We start from the raw sequence: 21,628 nt of genomic DNA, 5'->3' as shown, positions 1-21,628 counted from the left end.
ACGCTTTTCCGTGTTTTTCAATGGTTTCAGGGGGAATACAAGCAAACTATAGCTGTTTTCAAAACATAACATTGATGTGTTTCAAATAATATTTGGAAAATTTATAAACACTTTTACTCCTTATGTATTATGCTGAGCATAAGGGATGATTTATCAACTACAACTAAATGGATTTTAGTTACGAAAATAACCAAACTAATCAAATTATTATGGGAATAATTTGGGGGTTCCTTAGTTCTCGTTTTATCATGTACTGATATGTGTATAAAATTATTAGATAAACTATGTCTGATTCAGTTTATCTCTGTATCATTTGAATGTATTGCCAGATAGTTTCATTGCATGTATCTATATTCACTGTATTATGTTTCATAATCTTTTGTATGTTTGATATCGTATGAGAACCATGTGAATAGTTTAGTACTAGTTTGTGAGTTAGTCACTACCCTTTATGGATGATCAGTAAATCCTCCCCGGGAGTGTAACCAGAGTCTCCTGGAGGGAGAGCGAGGAATTTGTGAATAGATCTATTTGGGACTGACAATCCCACACCTTAACTGCTAGCTACAGTTAGGCGGGCACGCCTGGGGTGACAAATTCTGGATATCGTCCGACGTCTGACAAGCATCAAGGAGGTGTCGTTGTCGTATCAGCATGGTTACCCGACTCACAATATGTATTAATATAAGTTCATTCACGGCTTTGGTTTTGGATTTGATTTTATATCAATCTTCTATCTTTAGATCTTATATCTAGTTCGGGACGGTAATCCCATGGTTTATAGTCTATAGGGTTCATATCGATTTTAGGATGTTATTCCTATGGTTAGAATCTATATCTAGTTCGGGATAGTAATCCCATGATTTTATCAAACTATCTTATATCTAGTTCGGGATAGTGATCCCATGGTTTTATCAAACTATTTTGTATCTAGTCCGGGATAGTAGTCCCATGGTTTCAGTCTATATTTTCAAGTATATCAGACTATCTTGTATCTAGTCCAGGATTATAGTCCCATTGTATTAAATCTATTTGTAGTACGGGATGTTACTCCCAAGGTTTTCAAACTACTTTCCATCTACAGTTCGTATAATTAAAGTATTTTATACCTAATTCGCGATAGTAATCTCATGATTCTCAATATATAGTTTGGTGTATTAAACTATACTCTGTAATATTCAATCGGTCTTGTATTTAGGAAAATATGGGATTTTCCTGGGGTAACATATAACACGTAATTGAACTGGTAATGAAAGATAACTAAACTGTTTTACATAAGAAAATATGGGATTTTCTTGGATAACAAACCTTTTCGGAAAACTAAAGGAAACTGATACATTTTCACAAAACAAAACCGCTTATGAATTCACCAGCTTTATGCTGATTTTCAAACCGCATGTATTCTCAGGTCCACGTTAGACAGGTACCCGACGATATCTTTTGGTGAAGATGGAGTGCTCAGAAGACCCGTCTCAACTTTTGTTCATATGATATATGTATAAAACTTGTACAATTTACTTTTGAAACAAATGTAAACTTTCAAATATATGTAATGTAATGGTTGTTTACTGTGATTACTATGTACCTTGGATTTGATACTCAACATGGAGTCAACCCCGGAAATGTTTCCGCCTTTGGTTTTCGGGGTGTGCAGATTGGTATCAGAGCCCTTGTTTATAGTGAACGGAGTATACCAAACCTTACATGGTATAAAACTATAAACATTAAGGGGCCTAAGTGTTCTGAACTAAAAGTATTCTACAGAATGTAAGTATTTTCAAAAGTATACAAGTATACCGAGTCGTCGAGATCTGTAACTACAAGTAGAACAAAACATAAGTAAATGGGTGTTGTACGCTGCAGTTAAACCTCGGCAGTTATGTAGTCGTGTCTAGGGTCAATATAGCCTGGCCAACTATATTCATTCGAGACACGCCAACATGTGCTTGGGAGTGACTGTGGTATGCGGCATACCTAAAACTTTCCCAATACCCCAAACAACGAGTCGTCGATGCAGTGAATCATGAAATACTATGGGAGTATTTCTCGAGTCAATCCTTTGTAGAAAATCCTCGTATAAGCGTTGCTCCTTGATCATTCCTCTAGCGATAAAATGTTCTGTCTTGATAACTCTTTCCTGCTTTATCGCTTAATACAGTGTTATATCTGTCTTGATGAGATATCCCCTGTTCCATATCTCTTGATTCAATTCAGAGGACTTATGATCCTCTATTTCCTGATCTTTTTAGATCACGATGCCTCCAAGAAAGAGACCCAGCTCGAAGAACACCAACAACCCTCCACCACCACCTCCTCCTAAATTTGACCCTGTGATGTTCCAGGCAGCTGTCAATGCTGCGGTGGCAGCTGCTATGTCTCAAAGGAACTCGGATGGTTCCGGTGGTACTCAAACTCAAAACCAAGAAAACAGTTAGGGACACCAAAAGGGGGTTCCTATAAAGACTTCATGAATACGAAACCCACATCCTTCGATGGCACTGGAGGTGTCATTTCCCTAACTCGCTGGTTCGAGAAAATCGAATCAATCTTTGAAATATGCGCCTGCACGGAGTCTGACAAACTTAAGTTCGCCGCCTGCACCTTCCTTGATAAGGCCCTGACTTGGTGGAACGGCCGAGTCAAATCTTTAACTCTACCGGTAGCAAATGCTATGGGTTGGGAAGCTATGAAGGAGCTTCTACTCGCAGAATATTACCCTCAGGGCAAACTCCAGAAAGTAGAACACGAACTTTGGAACCTAAAGATGAAGGATTCCGACATAACCTCTTATACTTAAAGATTCGATGATCTGGCGTTACTCTGTCCGGGAATGGTTACCCCGGAGAGTAAAAAGATTGAGAGGTTCATCTGGGGGTTGACCCAGCCAACCAAAGGGAATGTCTTGGCTGAGAAACCAGACACCTATGACAGCGCTAAATGTCTTGCGAAAATACTGATCGATCACGAAGACAACTCTGATGAGGAGGCTATCACCCCCAAGCCAGTCACAAGTGGAGGTAGAAGCAAAAAGAAATTCTGGAACAAGCGGAAGGCCTAGAGTACGCAAGGGTCTTCTAAGAATCAGCAAACAGTAGCAGTCCATGCTGCTACTGCCCCTATTGCTGTTTCGGCTGTCGGTTCCACAGCCCAAACTCCTACCAGTGGATACACTGGTACCCTTCCTTGGTGTGATAAGTGCAGCTACCATCACCGCATTCCTGGTCCGTGTCGCGAAAGGATCTGTAACAACTATGGCAAGAAGGGCCATCTTGCTCGAACCTGCAGAAAACCAGCCAAATCAACGAACCAATCATCCGGAACGGGAATCAGTCCAGCCTGCTACAATTGTGGTGAAGTAGGGCACTTCAAAAGAAATTGCCCTAAAGCAGCTACAGCCGCTGACCCCACTGTCGCCGCAGGTATACTTCTCTTTGATAATTCTTATACCTGCAACTCTTTACGATTCTAGTACCAGAAGGGAAACTTTTCACGAAATACTTTGATGCTATGTTTGACATGAAAGGACCGAGTCTCATTCATGTTGTTATCCTTTAGTTTCAAAAGGGTCGCTATTCTAGATCTTTTCCCCGACCCGTCTCTCGTGATCTTCGACATCAAACCTTCATATCATTCATGCCTTAAAGATCAAAAGTTTTTCCCGATATGAATTATCACGCATCCCTCGTTTCTGTGATCATTGAGAAACGGGAAGTCAGCAGCTCTTTCCCTTAAATGTCTTTCCCGAAGAATTCCCGAGAATTCCTTTCGAACATTTTAGCTTAGTTCCGCATCGGCCTAATCTCTGGATCTACCTCGTGACCGAACCTCAGTGAGAATGACGTGTTCAAAATAGTGACCAAGAACTGATATGATCACTACGGATTAGTAGTGGTATCCTTTCGGTCAAATCTCTTTCCCTCGATTATGTAGCCAAGCAAACTAGTCGTAACCGTGTACCTTTCCAGCATCTAAGGCGATAGAGAATTAGTCGGTACCGAAAATACCTATAGAAACCTGTCGATTCTTGGGTCCCATCGACTAATATCATAGTCTTACCCATAAATTTCTTCTAAAGCCATCAAACCCTTAGCTACCCGGCTCCTTGAAGATGTACTTTCCTATTGGAGCGTATGTTCTGTTGATGGCTTTATCCCAGAAAAGCATGATATGCTTTGAGAAGTGTGAAATACTTCCCTCGTGATATAGTAGACTCTTTGTAATCCTCATAGAATCGATTTTGTAACTTTCCAACTTCGGCTACCCTTAGAACTTAGTAACATCCATCCGGTACTTCACGTCTCAAATCCTTAGAAGTATTTACTCAACGAAACCCTAGTGATTCCTTTGAGGAAACCAAAGTCGTCCAGGGTTGAAACTTCCATGAGAGAACCGATTGAGATCGTAAATTGAGAGAGAGTCAATGATCGAATCAAAGACACGTCCCGATAGTGAGAGATCGATAGAACGCCTAGTGTAAACCCGACTCCACTTGAGAGCATGATCGTTTGAGGCAACAAATCCATTCGTGTCTTATTCTAATTCATGATCTATATCTTAATCTTTTAATTTCGGGACGAAATTCCCTCTAACGGGGGGATAATGTAACAACCCGAAGTTGTTCATCGCCGAAAACCCGTTCTACCCGTATAACTCGCCGTATATCGAAACGTCCCGATGTCGTTTTTAGGTTAAGTTAATCAACCTTATATGTTTAATTGATGCTAATGAGTGTCCAAACCTCTTAGGAACTCATGAATTTAACCCAAAATGTTTATTTTATAAATTTTAGAAATGTCCTCGCTGGTTACGGTAACTTAATCGGGTGCGACCAAAAGCCCCGTTTAATGCCGGTATCGGGTGGAATTCCACCGTGTCCAAGTTTTATGACCTATATAAACGTGTTAAACCATTCATTTGAAGCTTTTTCTCTCTCTCACTACTCTCTCTCTAACCTCTCTCCTAAATCCAAGTTTAAGGGTCCAAAACTCAATTTTAAGGCCTCAAATCCCTAAGGTACCTTCCTAAACTCATTGTATAGCATATTTGGCCTTCAAATTCGATATTAAAACATGAATTAAGACCTTGTAGATGAGTTTACGGCCCTGAAAGGAGCTTAGGCCGTAAACACATAATTAGAGGGTTTTTATGCCTTTAAACCCCTCCTAAACAATTTTGGGACTTAGATATGGCTTAATGACTTCATGGAATGGACTTAGAACATTTTAAACATGGATTTTGATGGATTTGAAGGAGTTTACATCCAAGGCACATGCTTGGGCCGTAAGCTCATATATATATATATATATGGGGTTTTTGTGACCTTAAACCCTTCCAAAACACTAATAAGGCTTAGATATGAATTTTAGAATATTGGTTTTAGCCTTAGAACACCTTAAACACATTATTTGAAGGATAATTGAGAGTTTACGGCCAAGACTTATGCTTGGGCCGTAAACCCTTCATTTTGGGGTGTAAACTCCTTTAAAGGTGTTAGAAAGCCACTTTAACACCCCTAAAGCCTTAGAATAATTTTTAGAAGTGCATACAAACAAGTTTTTGGCCTTAAAACATAATGAATCACACTTTAGGAGAGTTTACGGCCATGAGGGGGTCTCATAGGCCGTAAACTCCAAAAACACCTCAAAAGTCCCATAAAATTTCATGTAAGGCCTTGGAACAATTTTAGAAATCACACATGATTGATTTGGAAGCATTAAAACAATTATTCATGGGTATATAGGAGTTTATGGCCATGAGTCCCATGCTAGGCCGTAAACTCCCTTAAGTATGTCCATTAGTGTTTAAAATTCATTCCAAGCCCTTAAACCAAACCTAGAAATTTTCCCCTAAGTGTTTCAAGCCAATTTGCACCATAAATCACCCCACCATGAGTTTACGGCCGTAAACTCATGGGGAGGGGGTCATTAGGGCCGTAAAATCCATAAAGAGTTTACTCTTGAAGTCCCAATTCAATATCCTAGCTATATGTGTCCCAAAACGCCACCCGAGTCCCTCCAAACACTTGTAATGGGGTGTTTCTGCGACTAAAAGTGTTTGTCCCTAACAATCAAATAATCTAAGTCCTAATTAGATACAAATGTGTATCTTTGCATTATACTTAGGAACCTCGTGCGTTTGCAAGCCCCGAACCAACGTTTAACATCCTAAATCGTCACGTTTCTCGTCCGGTGAGTTCATACCCCTACGCTTTTCCGTGTTTTTCAATGGTTTCAGGGGGAATACAAGCAAACTATAACTGTTTTCAAAACATAACATTGATGTGTTTCAAATAATATTTGGCAAATTTATAAACACTTTCACTCCTTATGTATTATGCTGAGCATAAGGGATGATTTATCAACTACAACTAAATGGATTTTAGTTACGAAAATAACCAAACTAATCAAATTATTATGGGAATAATTTGGGGGTTCCTTAGTTCTCGTTTTATCATGTACTGATATGTGTATAAAATTATTAGATAAACTATGTCTGATTCAGTTTATCTCTGTATCATTTGAATGTACTGCCAGATAGTTTCATTGCATGTATCTATATTCACTGTATTATGTTTCATAATCTTTTGTATGTTTGATATTGTATGAGAACCATGTGAATAGTTTAGTACTAGTTTGTGAGTTAGTCACTACCCTTTATGGATGATCAGTAAATCCTCCCCGGGAGTGTAACCAGAGTCTCCTGGAGGGAGAGCGAGGAATTTGTGAATAGATCTATTTGGGACTGACAATCCCACACCTTAACTGCTAGCTACAATTAGGCGGGCACGCCTGGGGTGACAAATTCTGGATATCGTCCGACGTCTGACAAGCATCAAGGAGGTGTCGTTGTCGTATCAGCATGGTTACCCGACTCACAATATGTATTAATATAAGTTCATTCACGGCTTTGGTTTTGGATTTGATTTTATATCAATCTTCTATCTTTAGATCTTATATCTAGTTCGGGACGGTAATCCCATGGTTTATAGTCTATAGGGTTCATATCGATTTTAGGATGTTATTCCTATGGTTAGAATCTATATCTAGTTCGGGATAGTAATCCCATGATTTTATCAAACTATCTTATATCTAGTTCGGGATAGTGATCCCATGGTTTTATCAAACTATTTTGTATCTAGTCCGGGATAGTAGTCCCATGGTTTCAGTCTATATTTTCAAGTATATCAGACTATCTTGTATCTAGTCCAGGATTATAGTCCCATTGTATTAAATCTATTTGTAGTACGGGATGTTACTCCCAAGGTTTTCAAACTACTTTCCATCTACAGTTCGTATAATTAAAGTATTTTATACCTAATTCGCGATAGTAATCTCATGATTCTCAATATATAGTTTGGTGTATTAAACTATACTCTGTAATATTCAATCGGTCTTGTATTTAGGAAAATATGGGATTTTCCTGGGGTAACATATAACACGTAATTGAACTGGTAATGAAAGATAACTAAACTGTTTTACATAAGAAAATATGGGATTTTCTTGGATAACAAACCTTTTCGGAAAACTAAAGGAAACTGATACATTTTCACAAAACAAAACCGCTTATGAATTCACCAGCTTTATGCTGATTTTCAAACCGCATGTATTCTCAGGTCCACGTTAGACAGGTACCCGACGATATCTTTTGGTGAAGATGGAGTGCTCAGAAGACCCGTCTCAACTTTTGTTCATTTGATATATGTATAAAACTTGTACAATTTACTTTTGAAACAAATGTAAACTTTCAAATATATGTAATGTAATGGTTGTTTACTGTGATTACTATGTACATTGGATTTGATACTCAACGTGGAGTCAACCCCGGAAATGTTTCCGCCTTTGGTTTTCGGGGTGTGACATTCTGCTACTTGTTGAATCATACACAAAGGCACGTTTTATAACACCGAGTTACCGAATGCATTTTCGTGCAATCAATGTACAGCGAACTCAAAGTAACAACCCATATCTCTAGGTTTGAAGAATATAAGATATTATCGTCTCATGATCACTCGTGATAAAATCCATGAAGTGATTCCAATGAACGCGGATTGAATCCAATACTCAGAACTTATGAGCACTCATGAGTGTTGTAGCCCTTTGTCCAACATCTTAGACCTCTATAAGGCAACCCATGACAGTCTTAATTCATATCTACTTCCAACATATGACCGACTGTGGATGGTTTGAATAAGTTAGTGATTCCGGAAGAATAACCTAGTTTATTCTGGAAGTCAAAACATGCAAAGTGAAACACAAGAATAAATGAATCAAATATGGTATCAAACACTATCAACATAAGTAAACACTTTTATTTATCACCATATTGATTACTCATTATTCATTGTTTCGGTTTTATCAACTTTATACTTGAATTAAAAACACTAGTTGACCCATGCTCCAAGCATGTACACTATGTTTTTCTTAAACAATAGCTTTGCCATACACCAAGTATGCACTCTATGTTTGTCTATGATCCTTACTTTGTGACTTAGATCGATTGAACATAACTCCAATGATCATCTTTTCACAGTCCCAAACCCTTACTACAAATGCAGGAATTCCAAATTCATGCCATTTACCGAAATCTGTTAGATTCTAAACTTATATGCATTGATCCTCTTGTAATGATTATGCACAAATTCACTTGGCAACAATCATTATAGATTATTCCAAAGGAGATCAACTCCTTGGAAACATCCTTATTAAGTTTCTTAATCTTACACAGATTGATTGAACAACTTTCTATCTTTGAACCATTTCCATATTCCATTTTGACTATCACTTCTGAACAGGAGTTGCCTCCTTACATATTATGTCAATATGGTCCTTCCAGAATTAATATTATACTTCCAACTGTCCTTGAGCAACGAATCTTTGGTAAACCTTAGATTGTCCTCGACAATTGCTTAATCATTTTAGTCATAACCAATTCTAGACCTTTTCCCTTCTTAATGCCCCAGGCATTTGGAAATTTTTGGAAAGGATAAATATAGCACATGTAATCGATCCTATATCCGAAGCATATGGGACACGATCCATGATGTCTCACATAAAGACTAAACCAGTCTTTTGCTATAATATTTCTAGTTTTATTTGCCAAGTTCTCATAATTCAGATTATGAAAAGGGACGCCGTAATCATAATCGAATTTTAGAACGCAAATAATGAACCCATTCCATTTCTATTTGCCAAGTTCTCATAATTTAGATTATGAAAAGGGATGCCGTAATCATAATCGAATTTTAGAAAGCAAATAATGAACCCATATATAGAATTTCCTTATGTTGAGCCATTCCAACATGAAATTCATATATATTCTTGACTAAATACGATTAAAATCTCAATCTAAGCTTTTAGATTTGAGATGAAGTATAATTTCCTCTCCCTTAATTATAGCAAAACAACTTTTTCCCAATTGAGACCTTTTGTTTTTCTATAATTAACATTGCTAATTTGCAACCTTTATCATAATTATCATGCTCCCACTAACATGATGATTATTAGCATAACACTTATGCTCCCACTAGCTTTGACATGTACACAGAAATTAGCTGACTTTCTTACTAGAGTTCAGATTTCTGATACTAGATTGCTTTGATAAAACTTTACCAAAATCATACACCTTGCCTTAGATAGCACACTTGTGTGTCTAAACAATTATGAAGAGGGATGCCGTAATCATAATGGTTAGACCTTTTTGCCACTTCTAACAATTCCAGGTTAGTGTGCCGGTAAACCACACACGCTCCACTAACGCCTTTGAGAATGCAAATATTACAATTTCTATCTATCTAAAAATCTACTTAGTGAAAGAGTTTCCTCACCATCATTTTCATGAATCGGAGAGAAACCTTATGACCCTTAGATTTACTGGTGTATATGTTCTTATCCTTGTGAATTGTCAAAACCATTGTCACAAGACAAGGGTAATGACCAATCCAAACTCATATGGACTGAACTCAATCTCAATTTCTTGCCATCTAGCAGCTCAAGGGCCTGCCATTGCTTCCAAGTTGTTATGCAACCAATTGAGAACTCTATGAACTCATATGCAAAGCCAACTTTAATTGGAATGGGCACAGAATATGTCAACACGATAGGTTATAAACCTCAAGTCGTGTGCTAGTGAAGAACTTTTGGTTTTATTCTTAATTAGTTCTTGAGGCTTTCAAGACCTTTAGGAATCCCACTGTCCTCTTGACATATAAGACTCCCTTGTTAAATATTCAAGAGATAGTGTGGATTCTAATAAAGACAAACACTTCACACAATTGGACTTAGTTGGTCTTTGTTTTATCCAAAACATCACAACTTACCAATTTCAAATGTCCAAGAGTAGAAAACTTTTACTCTTACATTTGACAAGTGTTTTAAACCTTCTTTAAGATATGTCACTCAAATTACAATCTTGGAGTATGACTCTAAGACTTGTATTGGAATGAAGTACGACTCATCTTCTTGATTTAACCATTTCAACAATTCAAGTTCCTCTTCTTAGTCATAAGAATGCACTAAGATTTCCTTAGAGAACTAATTTTGCTATGGTTTCTTAATCATTAAGATGATCACAAAACTGATACTAAAGTGCTCTCCCATCTTTTCAGATTTGAGAAACTTTTATCTTTCTGCCTAAGTGGATTCTTCTTATTCGCTCTGCCTTACATTGGAACCTTTTCCAATGTCTCAGAATTACACTTAGGCTTGTAAGTATAACCATATTTACTAAGCTTTAGTAAATTATGACGAATAATCTTATCGATCTTTTGTGTTGGACTTGACTAGTGTACAAGAATGTGTACTCGATCCCTTAGTCCTTTACATGACTCACACATCCATGTGAACAAGTAAATAGTCTTAATTTTCCAAAGCTCGAAAGTTCTCATTCATCATAGTATACAACTTACATGATTCCAAGTTTCTATCCAACTGAAACTTGGGTGATGAGAATCTTTCCTTATTTGGTAAATTTAGACACTACCATAAATGAAAGAATCAAATTCATATTTCCAATATTATATCAATGGAATCATATAAACAACATCTTTTTTTTCCCAAATGCCATTGTAAGGATATTTTAAAATAAATAAAATTAAAAACTTTTCTTTTATTTTAAAACTTTTTCGGAAAAACTAATCTGTACAATGCAGATGTATATGAAAACTTGTTGTCATCTATTCCTAAGCAATCTATCATAACTCTTAAGCACGTGCTCAAAATTCTGATCATCGAACCATGCGATTGAAATCCATCTTCGCGATCAGAATCAGCATATACTTCCTTTAAGTTTCTTTAATTTTCTTTGATTCTTACAACATCAACATGTGACCCAGCCACATCATGTAATAAGAGTCTCCAAGTATGAACTTAATAGAGTTAGACAATGGACTTTACCTGAAATAAAGTCAAACTTATTGACTTTATCATCCTTAGGTAAGTTTGGCAGCTTCATAACCAAAGCCCCTTCCTTTGGCAATAGAAACATATGGACCCTTAGGTAATAGTACATGGGACTATCTCAGACTTAACCTTTCTCCTTACCATTTGGTCAACCAAATTGACTATGGCCAATCCCTTTCCATCGGGAAGAGAATGCATTTCTGGATTTCCTGTGTCACTATTGTCCTTGTCCATAAAGTTTTGGGAAATTGATCTCCTAATCAAATTTGCTTTACTAGTACACTAAATAATTTCTGATTTAGCAGCACCAAGCAAATAGATAAGATCATTAAGGGTCTTTTCATAGTCTATTTCATAGGAGTCCCAAAGGAACTCACTATGTGACTTAGAAAGTGATTGAACCACTAACTTTCTCAATACTTTGACACCCAACTCTCCCGGCTTGTCGGCATGTGACTTCATCTCCAAGATGTGATCACACCTAGACCTTGCCTTGCCAATAGGGCTTGAGTGACCTTAAACTTGTGGGTTAGGGAGAATAATTGGAGGAGGTGGAGGAAGTGAAGTTCCAAGATATTTGGGAAGATCATAGATATCTGAACTTGACATCTTTTGGGAGATATTCAAGATAGTTGATTTAAAGTCCTTAATATAACACCCAATATGAAATATTAAGGCTAGGACCCAACAAACTATTTTATAACTTGGAAGAGGGATGCCGTAATCCAAGCTATAGAATATTTGAAGGTAGGTGAATGACGATTCACCAATTTCCACCATGAAAAACGTAATAATTTATTAGGTTTTAATTGGATTTGAAACTCCTAGATCTTTGAGATTCATTGAACTTTCAATGGCATGTTTCAATCTCGAGTGTGCCCTTCAGGTTTTGTGACTGGGATGCCGAGGATCACAAAACAAGGTGTGAAGTAACCATACAAATTACTTGGTACCCTTAAGTGTTTACCCCTCAATCGATGTGCCGGTTAACCACACACGCTCCATCGATACTATTATAAACATTAAGTTACCCTTTGCCTACCTTGTTAAATAAGAGTTAATGTGTCGGTTAACCACACACGCTCCATTAACCGAATTAAACAAAGCGCAAAGAGTAATTTCATGGATTAGCACCTTATTCATATTTTCCTAAGTAACTAAGATTGGGTATTATTAAGAGTTTAGTTACTTAATATTTATCATTAATACTTTTAATGAAGGGAGAATTATAGTCATGTCACACCCGTTCAGCTAACGACCCTCCACCAGTCAAGGAAGCGGTGGGTGAGAGTGGACACCCATTAAACTGCCATTTTATAGGCACTAACCTTATACCCTCCTTATAGACCGGCTTCGTGAATGAGGCCTACTAACGGTAAGACTGACTTTACTCTTATACATATATATATATATATATATATATATATATATATATATATATATATATATATATATATATTATTAACTTATAATATTATAAAGTATAAGGGTTGAATTTTAACTTTTAAAATTCTAAGGGCTAACTTGGAATTAAAGTATTCATGAGTGAAAACTTTTCAAATTCCAAAACTTGAGGGCAAGTTTCGAAACTATTCAAAACTAATTAATTCCATAACTTAAGTGTTTAAAGTAGTTTTGTCACACCCGAAAACCAAGAACGACGGAAACGTTCTGGGGCGAAGGACGTCATGTAAAGTATCACAACACAGTAAATGTAAATAAGCAAAAAACATCATCCATTGCATTAAATATGTAATTTTAATACAAGCGTGTTCTGTACAGTTTTAGACACCAAAAATATAATGTGAATCAAAATAATATGATGAGTCTTGAATGCGCTCCATCTTCTCAAAAGCTGGCATCGGTACCTGCCTACTGATGACCTGAGAATACAAGTTATTTTGAAAGAGTTTATCAGCATTAAGCTGGTGAGTTCATAAGTATTTTAGTGTCGATGTTTGTTATTAAAAACGTTTGAACCTATCGCAAGTATAAGTTGTAAAATGTATGTGTAAGTGTTTGTAAAAGTTTGAATCTCTCAGAAAAACCTATATTTTCTATTAAAGTAGCCTTCTACCAAGGCTTAACTGTTTTGTATGCTCGTTTGATGTAAAAGTGTGTAATTTCCCAAGTGTAACTATCTTTTAACAAAATATAGTTTGTACATTAAAGTTTAAGTGAGGTTATCACTAAAAATGTAATGGGTAAATCATTGTAGTACTGTAGTTTTGTATTATAGGAACTACTGCTGTACTAACTACCTTAAACCGGATTTATATTAAGGTATAATGTGATAATTGCACCATACTATCGACTGATAACAACGACATAATGAACGGTCGTAATAACGGAATGACGTTTGGCACCCGCAGACCTGCAGGTCCGGCTGTAGCTAGCAGCAAGGTGTAGGATAGTCAATCCAGTATAGATCTATACGCAAACTCACGCTCTCCCTCCAAGAGAATTCTGGCTACAACTCGGGCCATGACATTTAAGGCATGCTCTGATACAGTGGATCACAATTGTTATCGTATTCTTGTATATGTAATGAAATGTTTCTCGTTCTAGTATGGTTGTATATGTTCTCCTCCTAGTATAGTTGTATATGTTCTCATAGTATAGTTGTATATGTTCTCATAGTATAGTTGTATATGTTCTCTTCTTAGTATAGTTGTATATGTTCTCATAGTATATTTGTATATGTTCTCTTCCTAGTATAGACTCATGAATGAACTGACTCATTGATCTAGCAGTTGTAATAGTATGATCCTATGTTACCCCGATGGTAACCTACTAATGGTGTGTCTAGTACGTATGAATATGGAAGTACTTTTATGTCTATATATGTATATTTGATATATAATTAATATGGAAACGACCTTCGGATGGTCACCCGAAATTCCACCAGACCACATCCAAATCGAGGAAAAGGAAATAGGACAGGTGGCTTTCCTAAGCCCTTTAAACATTATTTATACATCTATACATATATGGGCATGCAATTTATAAGTAGTAAAACAAAGTTTAAATAAAAGGATTTGATAAGTAAAAGAGTTTGTAAAACATTTTGAAGTAAAACAGTTTGATAAACAGTTTGAACAGTGATAAACTCATTGGTTTCCTAGTTATTAATCACATGTGATTAATGCAATCACATGTGATTGAAGCAATAACTATAAGTATTTAACTTGTATTCCCCCCCCCCCCCATAAAGTATTTAAACATTTAAAATCGTTTCAAAGGTTGATTTAAGGGGTATGAACTCACTTGTGGGGAGCTGTTTGGATTGTAGTGTCGGATACCGTGCTAGGTGGCAAACGGAGACTTGCTTACACGCACGAGCCTAGTTATCATATAATAAGCATATATATAACTAATTAGCCAAATAATAACTTAATAAAATAAGTTGGAACACTCAGGAACATGAAAACACTTTGTATAAATGTTATAGGTCCTAAGGGTTGCATCTAAGTCGATACGGGACAAGGCAAAAGGGTTTGAAGCTTCCAAAGACCTTGTATAAGAGTTCACCACCCAAAAAACCCCACCCTTGGAGTCTACGGTCCTAAACCCATGAGTTTACGGCCGTGAACTCCACACTTGGTGGTTTTGGGTGTTTTGAAGTGTTAAATGAATTCTAGAATAAGCCTAGCATTGTGGAATAATCCTTGAAGTAGTTTAAGGCCCTGGAATGCTCCATAGAGGATTTTACGGCCTAAAGTACATATCCCCTAGAGTTTACGGCCATAAAATCCTATGGGGTGTTGGTTTTAATTCTTTTAAGTCCCTTGCACATAAAGGATAGCTTCTAGGTTTTTGTTTAAGGCTAAAGGGGACATTAGGCACACATTTGTGCCTTCACTTGGAGTTTACGGCCCAAGAGATGTTCCTTGGCTGTAAACTCCCTTTAAGGGATGATTTTGATGTAATTTACTCCCCATTCAAGTCATAAGTATTAGAGGGTAATTGTCGTAAAGCGTTAGGGGTGTTTAGGGCACTCTTAGCCCTTGAAAAAGGTGTTTATGGCCCAAGAGCATATCCTTGGCCGTAAACTCCTAAAACTAAATGTTCTTGATTGATTTCTAGCCCCTAATGTTCAAACATAAAGTCCCTAACTAGATACCTAAGATGGAAATGAGACTAGGTAGCTTTTAGGCCTTGTTTTGGAGTTTACACCCCAAGAACGTTCTTGGGCAGTAAGCTCCCGGATCTTACATTTTAGGGATGTAAACAATGTTATAAAGCATATAACAAGTATTAAAACACATTTAGGAAAGTAGACTCACAATCTGGGATGAAAACCCGAAGATTCGTGAGAGAGAAAATGGCTTTTCTCTAGTTGGAATTGTGAATAATGAATTAATTTAATTCAGAAATCTATTTATAGTCCTTAAATATTTTGACAAAAAATATTTTTATTCTAGAAATTGGACTATAACATTATGAGACTTGGAATGTTCAAATTTCACAAACCCAGGAGCATCCACTCTCCTGATATCTCCTTAAACGTAGACCCTAATGTACACAAACTCATTCGGAAGAGTATGAAATCCACTGAAATTGGACTAGCTTCTATTGAATAGATAACGTTCGTACAAATGGAAATTTTGGGTTGTCACATCATCCCCTCATTAGAAGGAATTTCGTCCCGAAATTAGAATTTAAGCAAATAAGAAGTTACACACAATTAAGCGAAAAGATGAGGGTATTTCAGTTTCATCTGATCCTCGTGTTCCCAAGTGAATTCCGGACCTCGGTTGGCGTTCCAGCGAACCTTCACGATAGGGATACGACTTTGCTTTGTCTGCTGGACCTCACGGTCCATGATCTCTACAGGTTCTTCCACGAAGTTGAGGCTCTCGTTGATCTCGATCTCGTCGAGTGGGATTACAAGAGTCTCGTTGGATAGACACTTTTTCAAGTTAGATACATGGAATGTAGAATGTACGTTACGAAGTGTGTTGGGTAGGTCGAGTTTGTAAGCTACGGAGCTGACTCTTGCAAGAATCTCGAAAGGCCCTATGTACCTCGGATTAAGCTTCCCACGCTTGCCGAAGCGTATCAAGCCCTTCCAGGGTGAGACTTTGAGAAGGACTCGGTCTCCCACCTGAAATTCCAAAGGTTTTCTTTGTTTATCAGCGTAGCTCTTCTGTCGGTCTCTAGAGGCTTTCAATCGTTCACGGATATGAACGATTTTCTCTGTCGTTTCCCGAATGATCTCCGGACCGGTGAGAGTACTGTCGGAAGCTTGCCCCCTGGCTAATTGGGTATCACCCACCTCAGCCCAGCACAGAGGGGATCTGCACTTTCGGCCGTAGAGAGCTTCAAATGGAGCAGCCTTGATGCTCGTGTGATAACTTTTATTATAGGAAAACTCAACAAGGGGTAAATGAGTATCCCATGCCTTCCCAAAGTCAATCACGCAGGCTCGCAACATATCTTCCAGAGTTTGGATGGTCCTCTCACTCTGTCCGTCGGTCTGAGGATGGTAGGTTGTGCTCATGTCCAGCCTTGTCCCTAGGGAATGTTGTAGTGACTGCCAAAATCTTGAGGTGAACCTACTATCTCTATCGGAGATAATGGACAGGTACACCATGTAGCCGTACGATTTCCCTAATGTATGTTCTCGTAAGTTTCTCCATCTTGTCGGTTTCTTTGATAGGCAGGAAGTATGCAGACTTGGTCAATCTATCAACGATGACCCATACGGTGTCAAGTCCACCCGTTGTCTTGGGCAACTTGGTTATGAAATCCATAGTGATCCGCTCCCACTTCCATTCCGGGATCTCTGGTTGTTGCAATAAACCAGAGGGATTCTGGTACTCGACCTTAACCTTTGCGCAAGTAAGGCATTTACTTACGAAGGTAGCAATCTCTGCTTTCATATTAGGCCACCAGTATAGCTTTTTAAGATCCAGATACAACTTATCTGAACATGGGTGGACGGAATACCGAGTGTTGTGCGCCTCGGTCATGACCAAGTCTCGGAAACCACCATGTTTCGGTGTCCAGATCCGGTTCATGAAATATAAGGCTCCATCACCCTTGGCTTCTAAATTCTTGTCCATTCCTCTAAGGGATTCACTCGTCACATTTTCAGGTTTCATGCCTTCAAGTTGAGCCGCCTGAATTTGCTTAGACAAGTGTGAATGGATGGTTATTGACAATGACTTGACTTTGCGGCCAGAATATTCCTTCCGATTTAGGGCATTTGCTACTACGTTGGCTTTACCCGGATGATAACGAATATCGCATTCGTAGTCACTGAGTAGCTCGACCCACCGTCGTTGTCTCATGTTGAGCTCCTTCTGATCAAAGATGTGTTGTAAACTCTTGTGGTCGGTAAAGATAGTGCTTTTCGTCCCGTACAAGTAATGTCTCCAGATCTTCAGAGCAAACACTACTGCTCCTAGTTCAAGATCGTGGGTCGTGTAGTTAACCTCGTGTGTCTTCAACTGTCTTGACGTGTAGGCGATGACCTTACCTCGCTGCATCAGAACACATCCGAGTCCTTAATTTGATGCATCGCAATAGACTACAAAGTCTTCTATTCCTTCGGGAAGGGATAGTATTGGCGCGGTGCACAAGGCTCGTTTGAGCGTTTGGAACGCTCTTTCTTGTTTCTCTTCCTAGTCAAAGGCCACGCCTTTCTGGGTCAGGGTCGTAAGAGGTTTCGCTATTCGAGAGAAGTTCTGAATGAATCTGCGGTAGTAGCCAGCGAGACCTAGAAATTGGCGAATTTCAGTAGGCGTCTTTGGCGCTGACCAGTTCTCAATGGCTTTAATTTTTGATGGGTCCACGTGGATTCCCTTTTCGCTTACCACGTGTCCTAAGAATTCGACTCTCCGGATCCAAAATTCACATTTCGAGAACTTCGCATAAAGTTTCTCTTTTCGTAATGTCTCTAGAACTTGTCGCAGGTGATCGTCGTGCTCTTTCTTACTTCGGGAGTAGATCAGGATGTCGTCAATGAAAACGATGACAAACTGATCCAAGTAAGGCCGACATACTCTATTCATCAGATCCATGAAGACTGCAGGCGCATTGGTCAATCCGAATGGCATCACCACGAACTCGTAATGTCCGTAACGAGTTCGGAAGGCTGTCTTCGGCACATCCTCCTCTAGCACTCGTAACTGGTGATATCCGGATCTCAGATCAATCTTAGAGAAATAGTTCGCCCCTTGCAGTTGGTCGAATAGATCATCTATGCGAGGCAGAGGGTAACGATTCTTGACCGTCAGTTTGTTGAGTTCTCTGTAGTCAATACACATATGGAATGATCCGTCTTCCTTCTTAACGAACAAGACCGGTGCTCCCCAAGGTGAGAAACTCGGTCTTATAAAGCCCTTGCTGAGCAGTTCGTTAAGTTGACCAGAGAGTTCCTGCATCTCAGCTGGTTCTAAACGGTAGGGCGACTTGGCTACTGGGGTAGCTCCTGGGACTAAGTTGATTCTGAACTCGACATGTCGTTGCGGAGGTAACCCAGGTAGTTCTTCTGGGAAAATGTCGGGGAAGTCGCTCACTACTAGGATGTTCTTTAGTTCTTTCGTTTCGAGGCTCGTGTCGACGACGTGAGCAAGGAATGCATGGTATTCCTTACGCAGATACTTCTGTGCTTGAATACTTGATATAATGCGAAGACTCGCACCAGGTTTGTCGCCGTAGACTATAAGAGTTTCGTTAGACGGATGGTTTAGACGGACTGCTTTCTCGTAGCACATGATGTCGGCGCGATGAAGGCTTAACCAATCCATGCTAATGATAACGTCGAAACTTTTTATTGAGACTGGAATTAGGTCGATTGGGAATGAATGGTTATCTAGAGTTAGGATACAACCTAAGTATATGCTACTCGTACTTTCAGTTTTTCCATTAGCCATTTCTACTGTGAATAGTTCTTTGAGTGCGTGCGGTGGTTGATTAAGCATGCGAGCAAATTTATGGTTTATGAAGCTTCGCTCCGCTCCACTATCGAACAGAATGCATGCATAGGAGTTATCGAGGAGGAACGTACCAGTCACCACGGTCGGGTCGGCAACTGCTTCCCCGTGGCCTATAGCTAGTACCCTCCCTGCTCCTCCAGCATTCCTCGCTTTGGGGCAGTCCCTCTTAAAGTGGCCTACTTCGCCACATCCATAGCAGGTTGGGCTCGCGCCAGAGCCAGGGACTTGGTTGATAGGTCGTGCCAGAACTTACAGAAATGGACGGTGTGTCCTTTTCTGTTGCAGTTTGAGCACTGCATTTCACGGCAGGGGCCATTATGGTGGAAGCTGCATTTGTTGCATTTAGGCAAACTCCCAGCATACTGCTTCCCTGGAGTAGTAACAGTAGTAGGGGTTACCGCGGCATGTACTGCCACGATTTGCTACCTTTTGGCAGTTCTATGTTTCTTCTTCTCATCCCAGAATTTCCGCTTAGTGTCAGCGGGTTTGGAGGGTTCTGGGATGGCTAGGGTGGTTGTGGTTGCAAGGGTTTTGACTCCATGATCAATGAGTCGTTGTGCCAATCGCTTGGCACTGTCAAAGGTAGCAAGGTTTGATGCTAGAACATTCCCCTGATACGGAGGCACTAGCCCCCATATGTACCTCTCGATCTTCTTCCCCTCGGTGGGAACCATATTGGGGCAGAGGGCCACCAGCTCGCTGAATCGGGCAGTCTAAGCGACCACGTTGGTGCCCTTCATCGTCAGGTTCCAAAGTTCCTGCTCCAGTTTCTGGACCTCGCCCCTCAGGCAGTATTCTTCAGTCATGAGGTCTTTCAATGTTTCCCAGCCTATGTCGTTGGCTACGACGAGAGTTAGTGCCTTAACATGGCCGTTCCACCATGTCAGGGCCTTTCCTTAAAAGGTGCATGCGGCGTACTTGACTTTACTTGCCGCAGGGCATGAACAGATTTTGAAGACTGATTCAGTCTTCTCGAACCATTGCGAGAGGGCAATGACTCCGCCGGTGCCATAAAAAGGCTTCGGCTTGCAATTGGTGAAATCCTTGTAGGAGCACTCTCTCGAGCGCACAGGGGTTTCAACCGGGGTTGACTCAACAGGAGTTCCACCTCTGCTGGCATCAGACGAGTGATACTGAGCCATGGCAGTCGCCACTGCTGCAGCTACGGCAACATTCAGGGCTGCAGTATCGATGACCGGAGGCGGAGGAGGTGGTGGTGCAGGGTTATTCCTGGTGGATTTGCGAGGAGGCATCTTTCAACTATAAGTTTATAAAGATAAGAAAAATGGTAAGAATCAATTTGTAAGCAACGTGAGAGTGACACATGGACTAACTAACTATAGCCCAACAGTTGAATGAGTGTTTGAAATCACAATAAGAAATATTAGTAGGAAAACACAAGTGTACAGATTTTTCCCACAGATTAGATAGATTTCAATAATACTGGTATTACTGATGTAATAAGTTCAGGGAAAATCGACCTAACAGTAGGTCTTACATCATACCAAACAGATAAGTTTGACAGTTCTAAGATTCCAACTTAGAGTACTGAAAGTTAGGAATATTTTACAGACAATTGCTTCTTAGAGCACAGATGTTAAAGGCTATTCCTTAACCAAAAGACAGAGATGCACTAGACATCATCTAACGGCGATGGGAATTCCCCGGGCGAGCCCTGAGGTCGGACACTTGACGAAACACTTCTTGAAGGTGTCGATCCTGAGCCCTCTGACGAGCTCGAAGTTCCAAGACTTCAGCACGGGAGGCAGCCAGTTGTTGCTGCAAGGTTTCATTGGTTCTCTGGGTCCGTTCCATGTCTCCTTCAAGACGGCGGATGCGGACTGTGTTCACACCTGAGTTGGCATCAATCTCCATGACCCGGTCGATGGCTGCTCAACCTTGCTCGACATTACGAGTTATTTTGTGGATAATGACAGGCAGAGCTCGGTCAGCAGAGCCACCATCGCTGACGTTGTAAAAGCTTCGGTCCCCAAAGTATGGTAAGGGTTGACCCTGTTCATCACTCCAGCGATTCAAGTTGTTTGCCCACAAGGGAGTAGGACCTAGAAAAGCTGGTCGAGGGTTGTTGTTCGGGGCTTGACCTACAAGCTATAGGTTGTTGACTTCAGGCTCGGAGTCGGATGTCACGCCCCAAAACCAAGAACGGCGGAAACGTTCTGGGGCGGAGGACGTCATGTATAGCATCACAACACAGTAAATGTAAATAAGCAAACAACATCATCCATTGCATTAAATATATAATTTTAATACAAGTGTGATCTGTAC

The sequence above is a fragment of the Lactuca sativa genome, chromosome 5, assembly GCF_002870075.4.
Source record: "Lactuca sativa cultivar Salinas chromosome 5, Lsat_Salinas_v11, whole genome shotgun sequence".
Taxonomy (NCBI): domain Eukaryota; kingdom Viridiplantae; phylum Streptophyta; class Magnoliopsida; order Asterales; family Asteraceae; genus Lactuca; species Lactuca sativa.
Note: the sequence above shows the minus strand (reverse complement) of the source record.